Below are 20203 nucleotides of genomic sequence, written 5' to 3'. Positions count from 1 at the left end.
CCTGCTCACACTGGGCATAGAGCTGGCCTGGACAGGTCTCCAGTCTATCATGGAGCTCACATATACAGAGAGACACCCATACACACTCACATTCTCACCTACAGGCAATTTAGAGTCTCCAATTCACCTGCATGTCACAGGTGGACGTAGACATTGTACAAATACAAAATTATTCTACACAGCTAGCAGGTCAGTGTTGGATAAAAGTTTATGATGTACACAGAAGGTAATAACTCAGAAATACATTTATCTGTAATTGTTTTTGCACCTTGACCTCCCATGACACTGGTCACAAAACTGATTTGGAAAGAGAGTAGTGGGGTTGCAGACAGAGCTTGACCCTCTTTTTGTGTTACACTGGGGCTAGGCGTTGCAGGTTGTTAAGCAGCATTGCACTGTATACAAGATTTTGGATGACATTGACCGGACACATTATTTTTACACCTTGCCTCCCAGGCCTTTATGTGCTTTGGCTATTTTTGTGACTGTCTCAGATAATTAGTTTTTTTTTTTTTACATGCAGCTGTTTACAATGAAACAAGACTGAAAATGAAACAAGTCTTTTTTATCACATGGAAAAAGTTTGTTGCAGGCACTGATGCATAAATGAGTCGCGTACTGTTAATGTACGTACGTAATGTACATAAAAGCATGCGGTTGTGAACACCAGACTTTCTTCGTTTTCATTAATGAGGTATAATGAAAGTGATAATGACCTAAGGCATGGCTCTCAATCCTTGTCCTTGGGAATGCTGGTGCACTACATGTAACTCATTATTCTTTATATTTCACAAATTGTACACATCAGTTACAATTTTGAGGAGGACCCACAGAATGCTTATCTAGCTTGTTTAATGATGAAAAAATGAGACACAAATTGTTAACTAGGCTTACAGTAAATAATTGGTTTGTGTTGTTAGTGCTATGACAAAAGAAACTTATCAAATTATTGATGAATGATTATTGATGAAATATTACATGAGTATTTCAACATTTAATGACAATGTTACTTAAAAGTGTAAGCAGGTAGCAGCACACATACACACAGACACACAGACACACACACACACACACACACACACACACACACACACACACACACACACAGACATACATCAATACTTCTTAAACCTATTAAAATTTTGCTGTGGGAATATGAATGAGTACCCAGAGCTCCTGTGTGGCGCCTCAGGGAAGCTAGCACACTCCCAACACCCCATGTGCTGCTTATACAAGAGCGACATGTCTTTTCTCCTCTCACATGGTTGCCCATAGTATCTATAACGGTGCTGTTTGAGCCTGGCAGTCTCCTGTCAGTTAGAGTTAATCCAGCCGAGAACGGCACTGCCTGAGGAGGAGCCGGAGTGCCTTCTGGCACAAGCTCTCTTATGTTTAATGGCTGATGCCGTTTGCTTACTCCTCTCATTACACTGGTTCATGTTTAGACTGTGGGCCTGTCACTGGCTATTAGCATTTGTGGTCAAGCAGGCTGTGGATGAGAGGAAGCATCTGGCTTATCATCAAGCACATCGTAAGTACGAAATGAGCAGTTTGTTTAGGATGGGGTAAACATCGACTGAAAGATTATCACCCTGTGTGCATGGATACACGGTTAACTGGTAGATTGATACAACATAAAAATTGAAGAGAGAAGAACAAAGTGATATGTGCAAAGCATTTGTTTAGGCTAAATGTAGTAGAGCTATATATGCCTATTTTTTCTTGATTAGTTTTGGGGCATTTTGCCTTTGTTTGAAATGACAACAGTGAATGACAAGAGACATATAGAGAGAGAAAGCAAGGAGGATGACATGCAACAAACGTCCTGAGCTGGAATTGAACCGACAACATTGCAGTGGTTTGCATCTCAGACCACAAGGACACAGGGACACCACTCTATTCTGCATACGTTAACATAACATCCTCATCAGACTCAGGCTGGGGGCTGGAGCAAATCCAAATTATCCAATGGACTTTTTTTCAAGGTAGTTACTGATGGCTTCATATAAACTGCTGGGCGAGATCATTTCAGCAAGTGCACAAATAAAAATCTAACCGAACATACTGTAAGTGGAAAGGAAACCATGAGGGCACAGAGAGGAAGCACAAAACTGAAAACTGCAACAGAGATAGAGGCAGTAGCAGAAACTGACAACAAAATAAACAGAAACAGGGGAAGACATAAAGCAAAGGACATTTGGTTGCATGTCTTTCTTTTCACTGTGCCCTTTGATTGTCAGACTTAATAAGAGCATATGTCACGGTTCTCAGTAAAGGGACCCAAGAGCACGACTCAGGAAGCAGATGTAAAAGTAAAGAGTCTTTACTTTAAAAAAAAAGAAAAAAACAGAAGCAAGGATACAAAAATCCAAGCAGGCAAACAAAGTACAAAGGGTCGGGCTGAGACAAAATCCAAATAAACACCAGCAAGGTCCAAAACACGATCAGGAGCAAAACAGGCAGACAAAGAACAGAGCGGCGGTGCACTGAGACAGATGGCACAAAGACAATCCAGCAGACAGCAAGTGGAGGTGGACCGGTAAATATACTAGGGGGCTAATGAGGGAACGGGGAACAGGTGAGTAGATGGGTGGGGAGGAGGAGCAGGTGAGGTGACTCTACTGGCGGGAAAGACAGGCAGGTGGGAGAGACAGGGTATGAAACGACAGTAGAATTAGAACATGTATGCACAGACGACTGGACTGAATGAAGACGGAGCCTCAAAACCATGACAACATATTCAAGAGCTAAATTACTTTCTACTTTTTTTTTTACCTGGAATAATCTGGAAACTTAATTATCACAGCTGAGATGACATGTAGAAATGTTTTTATCTGAATGATAGAAAGGACCTTTGTAAAGACTGTTTGTAATGGATTAACCTGCCATAACCTGAACCAAGGTTTTCAATTCAAAGAAGCTAGCTCTAGAAAATTCAGACCTTCCTTTTCACATAGAGGGAGGTTACAGACATCATAAAGACTTTATTATCCATCTCCCTTAGTCACAGACAGTACAATGGCATTAGGAGGCTGTAAACTATCAACCTCCATATTTCTGTTTTTACAGTGGGAGAAAGGTATCCCAAAGCAGCCTGAAAAATACAGGCATGTCAGTGACTGGGTGAGCCTAGAAACAAACTTGGAGAGGTATCTCTGGAATATAACAAGGCTCAGAAGTCCATGAAATACTCAAAGCTTCCCTGGAAGCAGTGCCCAGCGTGTGAAGATAATGAACTCTTGTATGGCATCTAAAGAATTTTGCTTGAAATTATACTTCTTTTTTTTTCTCCCCGCTTTCCACATTTAAGGCTGAGATCCACGTTTTCATACAGTAAGAGCTAAAATGGTTTGAAAATATTAGTCCTCAATGTCCAATGCAAAATGTCTGAAAACATCAAGAAGGTTGAAAATCTACCCTGGTAATTACGGTCTGATTGGCCTGCCGTTCCTTTCATAGTTCATATTTTCACGACAAATGGCACTATGTGTAGTAACATGTAATGGGGCGTCATGCAGTGATGAAGGGTTTTAAGAACAGAAGCATGAAGAGAATGGGGAAGGTTAAATATTAAGTGTGTTGGGCTGTAAGCCAAGGTTTTAGGTGCATAGTTTCAGGAGAATAAGAAAAAGAGTGAGGGGAAATGTCTGGTTATCAGACAGAAAGAGAGAGAGCAGGGGATAAAAAAGTCTAGTCCTGCAGCAGCAGTATGGGGAGCTAGAGCAATGCTGCCTGCAGCCTCCCTGAACTGAATAGCAAGTAGTTTGCGAGGGAGGGACTGAAGGAAGGGCAGCAGAAGAGAAGAGAAGAGAAGCGAGGGAGGGAGGGAGGGAGAGGCTGAGAATAGGTTAGAGAGGGTGAGAAAATAAGAGAGTGGTGTGATATCTGTGAGAGCAGAACTGTGGTAAAGAGAAGAAAAAAACGAGTCAATGGGGTGAGAAGAAGGTTTGAGTATCATTGATGTACTTTTGTTTCATCGCAGAGCTGAAAAAAGTCAATTTATCACACACACACACACACACACACACACACACACACACAGTCGCCTTTACATGCATACACAAACATGACGTGGCTGTCTGTGGGTGCTGTTTCTGCAGAGAGTAAAGCTTCAATACAAGTCAAATGCTACGGCTCGGATAGAACACCTGAAACAAAGACGTGTAGGTCAATCCAGTTCAAGAACCTGTTCTTTATACCAGGAGACATAATCCCATTTTATCATCATTTTCTCCTTCCTGCATTGCATCATCCTCCACCTCCCCGTCGTGGATCAGACCAAACACTGACATGTTACGAAGTAGGGGATTTCTGTGCAGCAACGGACAGACATTCTGCACAGGGTTGAATTCTCAAGTACTTTTCAATGTAATGGAAATCTATGCCAGACTCTACTACATATATCCTCTGTGTCCCATCCATATCCAGTGTGTCTCAAATAGTGCTGTTAACTCTGATTAATGGCTGTGGTTGTCAGGTCAATACAGATGGATAGTATAGTCTCCACAAGTCAAATCTGAGCTAGTCTTTGATCACTTCTTAATTTTTTTTTTGAAATTTGGAAATTTGTCACAGGTAGATTTTTATGCAATGTCATTATGAAGACATGTATCAAAACAAACTTGAATGAATGTATTTTGGAAAGAAAAACATGTGCACAGGCAGAGAAACGAGGGAACAGACTGATTTGTTGTGTCTGGACATCATCCACCTTCACACCTACCTCAGACTCCATCCCTGCTTGTCTGATGGTCTCTTTCCACTCATTGCTCGCAACTGTCAAAAACAGCCTCTATGTCTCTCTATGTGACCTCTTAACTATACTGTGTGGAGCACAGGATTACAAGCAAGCGAGGTAGCTCCAGAAACGTGCAATGACTGACAAGAAAACAAGTTTTTCCAGACACTAACGCATTTTGGTGCTTTTCACACACTGCCTCTCATAGATGAGATGTGGTGGCGACTGGAAAGAGTAGTCCTCTGCACAGTTGAACAAAAATTAATGGATTCAAATTTTACAAAACATTTGCCCAGCGTACAACTTCTCCTTAGCTGCCAGTCTTTTGCTATCAGTGTGAAGGTGGCCTTTGTCGGGGATAGCAAGCGGTATGGAGAATAATATGCGTGTTTTTGTAAACCAGGATAATGATGACTCAAGCTGCTCTTCTGGGTGGGTTGCTGTGTGTAGGTAGTACTAATCAGGGATTAGGGTGGTTTGGGAAAAGGAAAAGAAAAATGGCCTAAAGTCTCACAGCAAAACAGAGCCACGAGCGGATCAAAAAAAAAAAACATGCTAATGATAGCATGATAACACTAACGTACCTACTGCGTATTGTGGCTGAGCCCACCGTAGAGACAGACGCTGTGTACACAAACAACACTGATATACTACACAGAGCTAGACAACAGTGTGTTTCCATGCTGTAATGATCTACGGTGCAACAACTTCAAAGACTGCTGGAGCTGGCAGAACTGGTGAAATGATTATGTCTCCTACTATCCTTTCATGTGGGCTTTGTCAGTCCAGCCACGCAGCACCGCAAGCCACTAACAGAGCTGTTGCTGCTATTAGTTGGGAACAGTAAAGCCACAGAATATCTGGACATGATGTAAGTGCACTGCGTGGGGATGGATCAGGGGATAGGACTTACTGTCATGTCGGGGGTTTGGGGATTGATGTCTTTTCAAAGGACATCTATTCTCTTCCTTAAGCTGATTAATAAAATGCATTCCTACAATGGTCACAGCTGTTCACAGCGTCAAACCGGCATCTTCAGGAAATGACATGCAGACATCACCCTTGAAAGTATTGGCTATCAATTATCAAAGCGTCTTGGAAATGGCACCGATTTAAACACTGGGAGAGAGAGACATATGAACCTCTCTACATCTGATTTATTAAACTGTCACACGACACCTAAATGAGCACTAATTTGATCACAGACTGATAAATTGATTCAACTGTGGAAACAAGGACATGCTGCACCAGTTCCTTATTTACATATGACAGACCCTAATTTATGTGTGTTTGGCAACTCCTGGCCTATTAAAAGGGACGCCTGGTGCAGAACGATTTCCATATGCTACAGGACAAAGAGAACATAGCAGAAGATCTTCTACTGACCACGGATAATCGCCTAAATGAAGCCCATGCTGAGCAATCACCATTTCTGTTCCATAAAGACCTTTCAAATGCTTCCACAGAGAGAGCATGTATCATATATGTTTTCAGTGTAGATTCTACTGAGATGAACAATTAGATGACGACTTTTTTCTCTCTCTCCAGAAATAAAAATATAAAAATAATGATCAAAATTAATAAATAAATGTACCCTTAAGGTCATGCATGTTATTTTCATAAGACTCTTCATGAAAATTCTGTGACATGTTTGGAAAACCTTGACCATTTTAATACTACTGTGTGCCCTGCCAGGAAGGGAGCAGCGTAACGGGAACTTGTGGAGTGAAGTGTGCCCCTGGGCTGACCAGCCTTATTTTCAATGCAGTGACAGGGTCAGGTCTATGCTGTGGGTTACCATCTTAATTATGCATGGTCCATTTGGTAGACGAGTCTCTAGTGCAGGTGGCCAGCTGCACCAGACAGTAGCTGATAGAAGAATGACATAATGAATCATGTCGATACCTTAGTCTCTGCTCTGAGCAACTTAAATAGAGTGATGCCAGTAGTTAATGGAGCCAGTGCTTCCTCACTCAGGTTAGAAAGAAAATATAAAGTGGTGCTTGGAGCCCCTAAAGAATGCAAATCCTCATTACACAACACAATATGAAATATCTGGTCAAGTTGTGGGACTGATAATGTGAAATATGTCCAAATAGCAAGACAGAAAAATGCAGATTGTTCAGCGATGGTTTTGGTATTTCATAAATGCCAGAACAAGGACATACAGTAGCTGCAGATTAAGATTACTCCCCTGAATTGAAGGCTCTTAAACTACACAGATTTCTAAGAACGCCCCACGCACAGTGCCAGAGTTCAGCAATTTGCAAAAAAGTTCATGGTTTTGTAAACAAAGGGGTGACTCTGATTGGGCTCTAGATTTCTAGATTTGAAATTACTAAGGTGAAGAGAATGAATCATGCAAAAACATTTCTAAGCAGTGAGGCACTGAGCACAATACACACAGCTACACACGCAAGCACAAAGGCGGCAGAGAGGAAGTGAGGCTGAGCTTTTTTTTTTTCTCCTGTCAGAGGATTTAGCTGCCATTGTCTGCTGCCAGACACAGCACTCTGTGTGTTAATCAAGGGTACAATTTTGAATTCAGTGGCCTTATGATGTGATAACAATTCTATTTTTTTTTTTCTTTTTTACTTCTACTGAGTAGGACTTGGGGATGTGTCATTATGTAATGTCACATGGCACAGATCTACCACACCTTTTGGGATGTGGTTATCTCTACCTGGTGCCTGTGGTCAATTTACAGTATGTCGTGATATGGATCAGCCTGTAGGAGGGTAGATAATACTAGCTTCTATGGGTTGACTTGTACTAATGACTTATCTGGATTGTAACTTAGAGCTAAACAAGGTGTCACCTTCATGTGATGTTTACAGTAAATGTGATAAAAGTGACACTAACATCTCTCTCACAACTGCAGGGATGCACTGTAATTCCATCATTTTTATTTACAGTGCACAGTTTACTAATGTTTGAGGCTGAACTGACTCTTGTGGATGTAAATTCATAGAGAAGGTTCTACTGAACATTCAGTGTGATGTCCCTTTTCTTTCAAAATGTGTAATGTTGTGTGTATGTAGGGACAAAACAAGGTCAAAATCTGTTGTTATGATTATGTATAGGTTTTGCACAGCTCACATAAAAAGTATATATAAAGATCTATATAGTGCGATATGCTGTACTAAAACACAAAACAAGAAATGAGAGAAACAGTCAAATACAGCCAGAATTGGGGTTATTACCTGCTGAGATTAAAATGATAAATGATTCAACCATGTTCATAAATACTTTATTTCCAGATTTCTCTGAAATGTAGTTCATTTAACTTATGATTTACACTAAATTTGTTAAAAGAAGGCACTGGTTTGTAAATATTAATGATGTTAAAACTGGTAGAGATTCACAACTCCAATCAGTCAAACAGTAAACCCAACCGGGGCTTGGTGACACAGTTAAAAAAAAAGAAAAAAAAAAGATATTTTCCTTTTGCAAACTGCAGAAAAACTAAAACATGACTGAGACATATTTTTAGGAGTACATGTACAAGACAGCTGACCTGAATAATGACAGACATGCACCTCCTGCATGACTGTTATACATATTGTAACTAATGCTATCCAATACAGCTATGGAGTGTCAGTGCTCGATGCCACAACTAAAACATGGTCGACCACATCAAAATCAGTTTCAGCACAAGCAGAGCAGCATACGAATTCATCTGCTCCTGCTGTTTGTGGTTTGACATCAGCACAGCACACTGCTGGCCAGTTAACTTAAGCTACCCAGCAAGTAGACAGAATCTGCACACTGCTCCGCTGACTCCCTTCACTTTACCTCTTGTGAAAAGAGGTAACACCTCATCAACAAACACACACTGAGAGCGAAAATCAGTGTTCACGGTCTTTTCTCTGTCTGTCCTTGTTGTTGAAGCGCCCGCTGATTTCAGTATGAGATGGACAGAGCCCAGTAACCACCTGCAGTTCCATAAACTGTGGCAGCTTAGTATATACTGTAGTATTAACATCACAGTTTAAAATCTGTCATGACCCGAAACTGAATTTTTTCCCCGAAAATAACCTTTTTGTGTACATTGTGATAACTTGATTTTCTTGATGTAGACATTTTACCCATCATGCAAAAACAAAAATTCAAATGATTCGAATTCATTCCATATATTAGCCAGTCCTAACCCCAATTACCCTTCTTTGACATAGGCCCACAACACTACCTTTAAAAATGTAACGTTTTAATCCTGCCTTGTTAAAGACAAACATCTAGATTATACAATAGTCTACATACATAGAAGGCTATACAATAGTCTATTTTTAGCTTCTTTGAAAAACATCCATCTTCAAACTGTTGCATGATAACATGATCACTCACATCTGTTTCTTGTTATGCTACTGTTAATGTTATAATATACCATTTTTTTGTCTTGTACATGTGTACATTGCAGATTTTCAGTCAAAAATCTGCAGTGAAGTTTGCCAACACAAAGCACAGGTGTCGTTTGTCCCATATGTAAACAAACACCAGCTGCCAACAACTATGACACAGTAGTTCCTGAAATACCAATTCTAACTTCCAAGTAAAACAATCTGCATGCTATATGTACACCATCTGGTACCACACGACCTTTAATCCAAAATAGAGTTTTTCATTGGCTTTTATGAATGCTGTGATCTGTACATGAAGAGTTCAAAAGACAGAACACGCTCCAAAACTCCTTTTGCATTGCGGCACACCGGCTCAGTGGCTCAGTGGCTCAGTGGCTGGAATTAGAACATGCTCCCCTTGTTCATGTGGGTTTCTGACAGGTAGCCTGGTTTCATTACACACCAACAGACATGCGAGCTGGGTATTGCGAACAGCCCTAAGAAGTGGAGCTGAGGACCCCATGGTAATTAATAAAGTACAACTTTAACAACCCCCTTAAGTCATAAAAAGGTGTTGTGGGGATTCCCTCTGTGAACACAAAGGACATCCCTCCTTTGTACTGACTTCTAGGTGAGCTAAATATTTATTGATGGCAACGCACGTATCTGTATAAAGAGAGAGATGATGAAAAAGTGCCAAAACACACAGGTGTTCTTACATTTGCAACAGACTTAAAATAACACCGGTAATAAATGATTTACAAACTCTAAAAGCTTGACAACATCTGCTGTGTTACTGCACAGTTTAGCTGCTGTGCTTTCACCGTGTGTATGACAAATTCATCTGTGAGACAATTACACGAGATCCTACCAGGACTGGATGACGCCCACAGGCCAGAATTAGGTGGAGTGTAAGAATACCTTACATTTTCTTTTGGATTCCACTTGCTTAACTTAACACAAGCATTTGCACTCATCCACACAAACACAAGCACGCTCACATACTTGAGAGCCAGATTACAGTGTTTAACCACTAAGCTGATGACAGTGTAATTTTATCAAGTGCTTTGGAAGTTAACTTAACTACTGGATTCAACTCAAATGGAGATTTCTGCTAATGTGACCCTGGTGACTTTCCATGCTGCCAGTGACAAAGCAACATGTGTCCTTGAGGGAGAAAGCTGGCATTATTTTTATCTTTTTCTATTATAACCAACAATTCCCTTAAAGAGACTAAAACCAGCAATCAATTTATCCTACTACAAGGTTTGTGTAGCCACAGCCTGATGTAGCCTATATCTCTGAGTCACCACTGCAACTCCACAGCCTCCAAAAACCATTAAAAACACATGAAAGAGCCACGCGTTTACATCGGGGCCAACATATTCCGTCCCTTCACTGCGACGACAAGTATAGTTTTTTTCTGAAACAACTCCGACTGCATTTTCGATCTCTTAGAGTAGCTCCTTGTCAGGCTCAGGGCACACGGTTCTGTGTTTACACTGCTTCGCCCGTTTGATGAGCAGGAATAACACCTTACTGCTACAGAGAAGAATATTCTACACCTCAGGATTTGGAAGAAAAATGTCTGCAAGCGTTTATCAAATGTATTTGTGTGTAAGATGAGAAAAGAAAGCATTCAGTAGTTTCTCACAATATTTGTATAGGGACCTCATTTATAAACAGTGCGTGCACACTTTCCACGCAAGAGCTGGGATTCATAAAAGCTGAGGTGAGGTGAGAATTTGCTTATGTTGTAATGTTATACTTTCTATCATGTCTTCATGCCTTAAATCAGTTTTTATAGACTTTGGATAATCGCAACAGTGAAGAATTTCCCAGTTTAACACAAAATGTTTGGAACAATTGTTCAGTTTCACAGCAGACATTTGAAGCAGCGGTGTTGCACATAACATTAACCATGGCTCTGTTCTGCATGCCAGTGAGTCATGACAATTAACCAGCATGTACAACACCAGGACCCTGAAACTTAACCAGCTAAATAGGATTCAGCCATAAATAATTTTATAATCTATTATGTGCTTTCCCTACTGTGACACCTCAAAATGTCTTTCATGGAAAAGGCCTATGATAGGGCATGATGGTCATACATGGTGGCTCCTTTCCAGGTGAATAACAACAACAACAACAACAACAATAATAATAATAATAATAAAAATCATCATCATCAGAGTCAAATACCATGCATCGTCTACCATTTTGTTGTTCGAGTGGATCTATTGAGCTAAATTCCAGCTCAATATTTTTATTCTGGGACTCCACTAGAGTAGCTTTGTATGGTTCACATGATTCAAAAAAAGTTACTACTTAATCTCAAGCGTGTTATGCAGCCCCTCAGTTGAGCAACTGTCTCCAAACAGATAACATTAGCTCAGGCCACCTTAAAAGCCCACTTTCTTCTGTCTGGCCTAACATCCGGAAGCCTGCCAAGGGATAGCGAAAATCAAACGTTTGTGAGCACTGCCGAATCAACTAGTTATTGAGCTAGTTACTGTCAAGGTGAGACATCAGTAAAGGAGAAAGAGAGCTCCGGTGTGCGCCTTCAGCTGTGACACTAAATGAGCAGCAGGGAGGTTCTTGGCATCTGCCCTTACACCAGACCGCTCTTCTGAACATCATCTTTCATTCTGCCTCTTGATGTTAACAGTGTTAATAGAAGTCGATCAAAATCAGAAGGCTATTTATAGTAGATCAAAAGAGTGTTGCAGACTTGTGTGCCTGAATCAAAATTCTAACAACAAACTTTCTTGAAGGAAAGAGAAAACAGAGTTTCTACTACACGATTACTGCGAGAACATTGCAAACACATAGTTTTTGTTTGTGAGTAACAAAATTCAACTAATTTCAGTTCAAGGTTCAAGATGTACGACTTAATGCATCAAATGTGAAACACAAGGAGCTTTCTTGTATTATAAGGTTTATCTGTTCCTTGCAGTACTGTGCGCTAATGGGATTTTATTTAGATTTCTAGGCTAGGGTTCTTACCTTACTTTGCAGTTGGGACACTAGGGATAAAGGCACAAGTAATTTTCTGTCTAAATTTACAAGTGTTTCAGCCTTTTACATCAGAGACTCCTCTGCTTGCTGTGTTCTGCTCTGCTTCATCCCAACATGAGAGAGGCCAGTGGACACATGAAGGATGCAGAGGCTTGTTGGGCTCTGAATGAGGCAATAGGCCAGAGCAGTCAGGGCTATCAAAAGTGGGGGCATGCGGCTCCAGAGAGCTGGGTTTTGAAAATGGGCTTGGTGGCTCTCAGTGGGATTTCTGCGTCATCTGACAGCAGAACAAAGTTCCTTTGGCAGACAGAGCCTAGTCACAGGCGCTGTTTGATGTAGTCTCTGAAGCCAAAAACATTAGAGGCAGAACACAAATGCATAAAGAAACACACTAAGTAAAAATGTTAAAACATGTAATTGAATTAAAAACTGAACATGGAAAACCCACACACATCACCACGCCAAATGTGGGTGAAAAACTGGCTGTGGCAGGTAGCTGTAAATTTCTACCAGCCATGGTGGCGGGTGAAGAATTCTGATCTTGTTTCTGTATAAAAGCATGTCCAACACCAAGAGTGTGACTGCACTGTGTTGTGACATGGAAAAATCACTGTCTGTCTCGCTCTCTCAACAGGGAACACCTCACATCGGACATACCTGGAAGCAATTTAGACACCTATTAATTCTCTCTTTCACACACAAATACACAGACAGATGCAGTTCCACGCCTGAGTCTCTTCCACTTAATTACTAGTTCTCCTTCTGTTTCTATCTGTAAGAATATCAAATATAATATAAATATAATACTCTTCTATCTACAGAGGCGTCCTCTCTCTTCTTTTCTCGACACTTTAACCGAATGTAACTGACATTTTTCTTTGAGCTGTTACATACAATCATTAGTGGTAAAAACACATGCATAGTCTCTTCCTGTGTGCCTTACAAACACACGCTGCATGTCTTTTTGTTATTCTGTTTGTGCCTTCTTGACAATTTTCTTTGTTAAACTGACTTCCAAGTGCAGTATTTGACTTGACCCACTCACATGTCTGTATATTGTCATTGATCTTGTCTGTCTGTTATCTGTCTGTCTAACTACAACTCTTCTCTCCCACCCCTTTCTTGCATCACTGCTTGATCTTTTTCTTGCTTTTCTGTTCTTCCACCCATTTTGAGGTAAACAGTGATGTAGTTTAAATGGCTTTATATTTTACACACATATACAAATATATACTGAGTGAAGACTTTATTAGGAACACATGCTATTTAATGCAACCAGCCAGGTCCTTCAAATAGCTGTAACTCAGCAGGGAAATGAGTCAAGAGTCAGAGTTACTCTTTAACCTAGTATTTGAATGGTGCTACATGTCAGTGCCAAATGTGGAGGTTTCAGCATCTCAGATGTAGCCACCCAGCTGGAATCTTTAAATACTACGGTGAGTAGAGCTTACAGAGAAAAGTGCAACAAATAAAAAACAGTCAAGAGCTCTTCTGTGGGCAAAACACCAAGTCAGTGAAAGAGAAGCGCAACATGTTCAAGGCAACAGAGAGGCCACAAGTACACCAAGCAGCTTAGTACAACTGTGGTATGGAGAAGAGCATTCGTGAAAGCACAAGCAATTGATCAAACCTTGAAGTAAGACGCTTAGAACAAAAGCAAAAGGCTATAGTGGAGACATGATTACTGAGACCGGATGAATAAAAGGAGCATCACCTACAGAATCTTGATTAAAACTAAACATTACAGGGTCTACAGCAGAGGTGTCAAGCAATGTGTGGCTTTTAAAAAAATCAAAGAACACTGAACAAACAATTAGTGATCATTCCATTTCTCCCTCGTTCTAGTAAAATATATTAATACAACTAACGAGGTGCGCGACCTAAAGTGCCTGTGTGGTTTAAGATATGCGGAGAGCAGAAGACAACTCAACATTGTGCATTAGACATTTAGACAATGTGATCATTAGACTCCATGCCGAGGCCAGTCACCATCACTTCATAGGAATTTTCATGGAAATGAGAAGGTTAAGGTTTCGCCTTGAAGTGGCGATGCTTTTATCAAACCAACTAAAAAGATTTGCTTTTGCAACCAACATTGGAAAACTTGAGAGGAAGAGGGTCAAGCTGTCTCAGATCTGAAGGATGGTGTGAAATAAATAGAGAGGGTTAGAAAAACAACACATACATTTAGTTAAAGTTTAAAACATGCTGTGACATGTTTGTGCTCAATACAGAAAGTTAACAAAATGTTTTATCATGCCTGCTCACAGTGCAGAGCATTATTTTTGTATTGGAAGAGAAACATAAAACTAGAGGCAATTTAAGATCATGCTGCTTCCAAAAGCCACCCCCAGATTTACTAGCACAAACAATTTATTTCCTACCATCGATGATAAATATTCTCTTTACTTTACCCATTTTGGCCTTTTCATGCAGATTCTTAATTCTTTTTCTCTTTTCCTTTCTTGACGTACATACAGTCGTGTATGCAGAGCCTCACTTTTACATCACCGCGGACAAACTATCAGAGCTTTTCCAGGCTTACCATCCATCTTGATCTACACATTCTCTATAAATCAAGCGTTCACCCACCTCTGAAACCTCAAACATGAGCGAATCATGAGGATAGCATTATATAGATTTTTCCTGTTTACTGAGGCAAACTTTACATCACACAAAAACATGTTTCAAGGAGTTGTAACCCATAGCGACAGCCATGTCCCCCCTGTCACATGCTCCAATGAGCATTATGATGGTATTGTTGTTCCTGTTTTATTCACCCCAGCTGCAGTTAGTAAAAGCAAAGGAAGATGGAGAGAGGTGGATTTTTTTGTATATTGTGTAGCAAACCCAGAACGCATACTAACACAAACCTCCACTGAGTTACCATCTTCACAATTTTTATTCAGACGATGTATATCTGTGATATGAGTATGATGGTAATAATTAGACATGCCTACGGCTATCTCAATTCATTTTTGAGTACATTTCTTCTGCTCTTCAGCTCATCCTCAGTTGCTGATTATATAATGGGATTATGTCATCTTAAATACCAAAGAAGACAGAAAATAAACACTAAAGCTGAAATGAATAAGCTTAATGTTAACTCTCTGTCCACTTGTGACCCTTTTAAACTGAGAGAAACCTCCATCTGCTGGGGGTTGCACTCAATTGCTGATCCAGAATCATTTCATGCCGTTTCCTCTCCACACCAATGACAGCCGCTCTACGGTGCACGCGTCTCCACCGACCCCCACCACAATCCTTTCCCAGCTGCCCATCAACATTATCTCTGCAGCGGGCCAATTAGTCATCATCTGCCTTGTTTTGTTGGGCTCACACAGTCAGACGTCCTCTGATTCAATAAATGATTTAAATAATGGGCCTGTAATCATAGATGCTGATAATTCTGAGACTTATTTGATCCCTCAAATCAATTCAGTGTGCTGGCAATACACAACAACCTCTAACCATTTTATTATAAAAAATATCCAAGATGTCAAATAAAATGATCACATAATTAGCCAGGGACATGAAATCATGCTTAAATTTTAAATGTTTGTTTACACAACAACATATTTTAACAAATTAGTCCAGACCAACATTCTCTCAAACCTCTGACACATGACTGTTTGTCTTTGAAAAGTCAGGCTTAAGCAGTGGTCAGATGGGAAGCCAGTGATGGATCATGTTCTTCTCGTTGCGCTACACACTAGAAAGGGTAATTTAATTTTTCCTCATATATAGTACTTGACTTTACTTAATTGTATTGCACTTGTTTCCACATCGATTACTCACTAAGGGCAAAATAAATAGCAGAGCAGCATCACTGGCTGGGTAGAAAATTCTTCTTATAACAACATATAACAACACCTTTCCTTATTGGCAAAAGACACAAATAATCATGATGAAAGAAATAAATATGAAATATTATTAAATAAAAAAAAAGTTATTCAGAGTTGTGTTAAATAATGCAATTCTACTGGGACAGACAAAATGCATCAAACAAAACTTTGTGGTGAAAGCTCAACATCATTATCAGCTGTAAATTACTTGCTACACCACATTCAATACAATATTAAGCATGAAACCATAAAAAACAGCCCTTCTTTCCATTTCACAAAGCCACAACTAGTGTCTGAGAGTGACAAATATCTAAGATCATTTTATGACCCATTTATTTATTGTTTGATATGGAGGCTGATGAGTCACAGTCATACATGAACGCTAACTTATGATGTAAACTAGAAGAAAAAAAAAAAGGTTATTTAAAGGTTATTCATTAAAAGAAAATCCATACCCTTAGCTACCATCAATCTCTAATATGGCCGTATCTGTTTTCTATGACTGTGCTCATGTGAGCGTGTCATTAGGCGAGTGTGTTTCACGCTCACACACATGGTCACACACATGGTCACACACTTTCACTCACACTTGTGCTGAGCCAAAGCTCTTAAAGTCTTAAAACTGATGGTCTGGATACTTTCATCTCCTGTTCGCTGTGTCAAGTCATTATAGTGCACCAAGTCATTAGCTGATGGTGTAGTCATCCATTACAGCTAGGAGGGAATATAGTAAAGGCGAAGCACAGATGATTCCAACTTCAAGAAGTCCAGATGATGTGAAGGAAAGTTTTTGTTCTCCTTGTTGCTCTCAGACCTTCACTGAATACTTTAAAATAAGATTTGAGAAATAAGAAATTGGATCTAGAGCTAGCACACTTTCATGCAAAATCTGTTTAGAGATTTGACATCCTGGCCCATCTTTCTTCCTTCACCAAATTTACTTTGATAGATCTGACAATTACAGAATGACTGTGTTGTCTGGTAACTGAAAATTAATTTTCCGAACAAAAATAAAAATCAAACGACAAAGTATTGACCAAGGAAAAGTGGAACTAAAAACTAAAGAAAACAAGAGACCATCTTGCGATTGGATCACGCCAGCTGCAACATTCATCAGCATGTTGACATTCAGCGGACAGGCGCCAACCATCTTTGAACTGTGCCTTCATTTTGATCTAAACTACACATCTGTAAAGTTTTATGACTGTATCTTGCACAGTCATGGCACCATCACTACCTCAACCATCACAACTACATGCCTAACACCAACCCTTATCCTAGACCTAGTTCTAACCTGAACCCGAAAACCAAGTCACAACCCTCAAACAGCCATTTAAAGTTGTGAGGAGCAGCAAAAAAAGTCAAACTGGTCCTCACATAGATAGAACAACACACACACACACACACACACACAAACACACACACACACACACACACACACACACACACACACACACACATCTTACCTAATAGACAAACAGATTATTCAGTTGTAGTTCAACCAAAGTAACATCAGTGCACAGCTGTCAGTTCTTTAGCACAGATGTTAACAACTTGGTGCCCCTGGTGGCGGATGCAGTACCTAAAGTTAAGTTGTGGAATGCCAGACAGGGTCAGAGCAAACTACTGGGCTGTTAGGTAATTGCGTTTCCTTGGTATAATTATTGTAATCAAACTCCCACCCCATTTTCAAGTCAGCCTCTGTTCCGCATGCAGCGAGGTAATGTATTTTCTCATAGGGACTCTCATTTCATTATCATCATCTGTCTTTCAAAAAAAGTCTAAACATAACTGACGTTTAGTAACTAGTATAGGATCCCACTGACCTTAAAAACACCATTTACCAATTATGTAGAGGCACGCTATCCCTTTTAGGCCCATTTTGTGCGGAAGATTTTTTCATCAGGACAATGTACCTAACATGAATAAAAACTCTTGGCCAACTTTTCTACACAGTCACCACAACTCAAACTGACTGAGCTGTTCTAAAAAAAAAAAAGAGATGTCAGGCCTGAAAACAAGAATTAGTTCTTGTATTAATTTGTATAATTTCTGACAACTGATGCCAGACAAATAAGTTAACAAGGTATAAAAGGGAACCATTGAGGAAAATTAAAAACAAATAGATATATAATAAAAAAAATATTATTATTAATATTAATAATATATACACATACACACACACACACACACACACGCACACAAACACACATTTACTTTATATACTTATATTGTTGAGAGATGAGTCTCTTATTATTAAGTGATAGAACAAAATACCTTTGGATCCCATTATATCTAGCAGCTTTTTTATTGTACTGTGTATAGTTCAGTCTCCACTCAGGGAAACATGTCTGAGGCGCTGCATACAAAAATATTTGGTGATCCATTGGCATGTGTGAAGCTGCTCTGCGCTACTTGCATATGCACTAAAAAGATATCTGTACATATACTCAGTGATTAGAACACAACCAACAACAAAAATCTACAGCAGATCTTAACCAATGATTATTAATTAAATCTTGATCAGATAAACAGCCGTGCATAACAGACAACAGTTTAAAATAGATGGTAGTGTAACCGTCAGAAAGGCCTGTACTGTTGTTGTAGTAATAGGCTATACCACTGGGTGGGGACTTTTTGTTTGATGAGATGCACTGGCAATGGTCTAATCTGCCATGTTCCCTGCAACACTGTGAAGCTAACTCTCCTTATTACTTTTAATACTTTACTCTTATATTCATATATGACTTCAGAGTGGAGACTAAATAAAAAATACTTGATAAGTACAGTCGAATAAAGTAAAACTTCCTGAATATCCCTGTCTCAGTTAGCCAGCTATTCTACAGCTAATGCTAATGCCATACTACCAGCTCCAACACAAACAACAACATTACTGTGATTGACTGCAAAAGCAGAACATATGAAAAGACACAGTGGAATGGTAAATATCTTTGAAAACACACCAACCACCTGGGCTTTTGACTTTACCCAGTTTAGCACTATAGAGTATTAAAGGGACCCATTTCCAAAGTAATGGAAATTATATATCAGAATCTTTTATTTAGCTTCTGTAGTAGTAATCCAGATTACAGAAAAAATGTCGACTCAAGTTAAGAGTCAGTATCAAGAAGGAAAAACAACCAGCTGTATCGCCTTTGCAAAGTAAAAGTAATGGGTATTGCTGCTTGCGATAACGGCATACTGTAAATGACTATTCTAGGTTTTGTCCTGCTCCATGAAAGGATATTTTTTATTTCAAGTTTATTTAACTCTATACATTACTGAGCCTGGATTTTGAAGGGAAATAATTGAAACCAATTTTTACAACTTCTACTTTTATTTCAAACGGATATCAGATCCATATCTGTATAAAAATAAAAAAATAAAAAGTACAGGACAATAACAGAGAGATAAAATTATTGGGGCTTACAAGTATATTTAATATTATAAATTTGTAATTATAGTTTTGTTCACACCAATTTTTCACTCATTCATTCGTTCATTCTAAACTCTTTCTTAAGAGCCAAAGAGCAAGAAGGCTTGATATCAAAGTAATGACATCTGTCCATAAAAATGCAATGAACTCGGAGAGGAAAAAAGAGCAGATGGTGAGAAAGTTGGCTGGTATGAGGAATGTAAGGCACTGTCACAGCTCATTGTCTTTGAAAATTAATGGGAGAACGATGACAAGGCTAGGACCGATCCCAGAGAAGTGCAAAACAAGGCGAGAGCGGACCTTCAGAAAAAAAAAAAAAGTATGTTACAGTTTTATGCTAATATTATATGGCAAGCAATTACATCTGTATTCAGAATAGATAGCCTAGCCATAATTGACAATGACATAGAATGCCTGGCTACAGGACAGTTTGATCAAATGAGGAATGTCATACTCTAGTCCTCACTCATTATGCTCCAGACTTTATTGTTAGCAAGGCTAAACAATGAATATCAATAGACTGACAGTGAGTCATTACACAAAGTCATAATTGAAATCATAAGACATACATGATGATGAGTACATTTAAATGGTACCATCATTATTGGATTAATTTTTTTCATGTTTTACGTGATTAAAGTTTTGATCCTGAGAGAGAATATGGTTAATTTGAGTTATAATATTTCTTCTTGTTTTTTGTTTTTTTTTTGTTCATCTATATGTGTTCATGATTGTTAAACTGCATGCAAATGGTTCTCTGCTTTTAGGGGTGGAACTAATGTAGGACACCCTTTTGTTCACAGGATGAACGTTATTTTGCAACTTCTGA

General features: G+C 39.3%; 1 protein-coding gene across 3 annotated transcripts in view; it reads right to left on the bottom strand.

The window, feature by feature from the left end:
- The window catches only part of ctnna2 (catenin alpha 2), a 314274-nt gene that overhangs the window by 96545 nt on the left and 197526 nt on the right, over positions 1–20203 (bottom strand). The gene's annotated exons all lie outside the window — the stretch shown is intronic.

The sequence above is a fragment of the Seriola dumerili genome, unplaced genomic scaffold, assembly GCF_002260705.1.
Source record: "Seriola dumerili isolate Sdu_G_001 unplaced genomic scaffold, Sdu_1.0 BDQW01000301.1, whole genome shotgun sequence".
Taxonomy (NCBI): Eukaryota; Metazoa; Chordata; class Actinopteri; order Carangiformes; family Carangidae; genus Seriola; species Seriola dumerili.
Note: the sequence above shows the minus strand (reverse complement) of the source record. Positions and strands in the feature narration are given on the sequence as shown.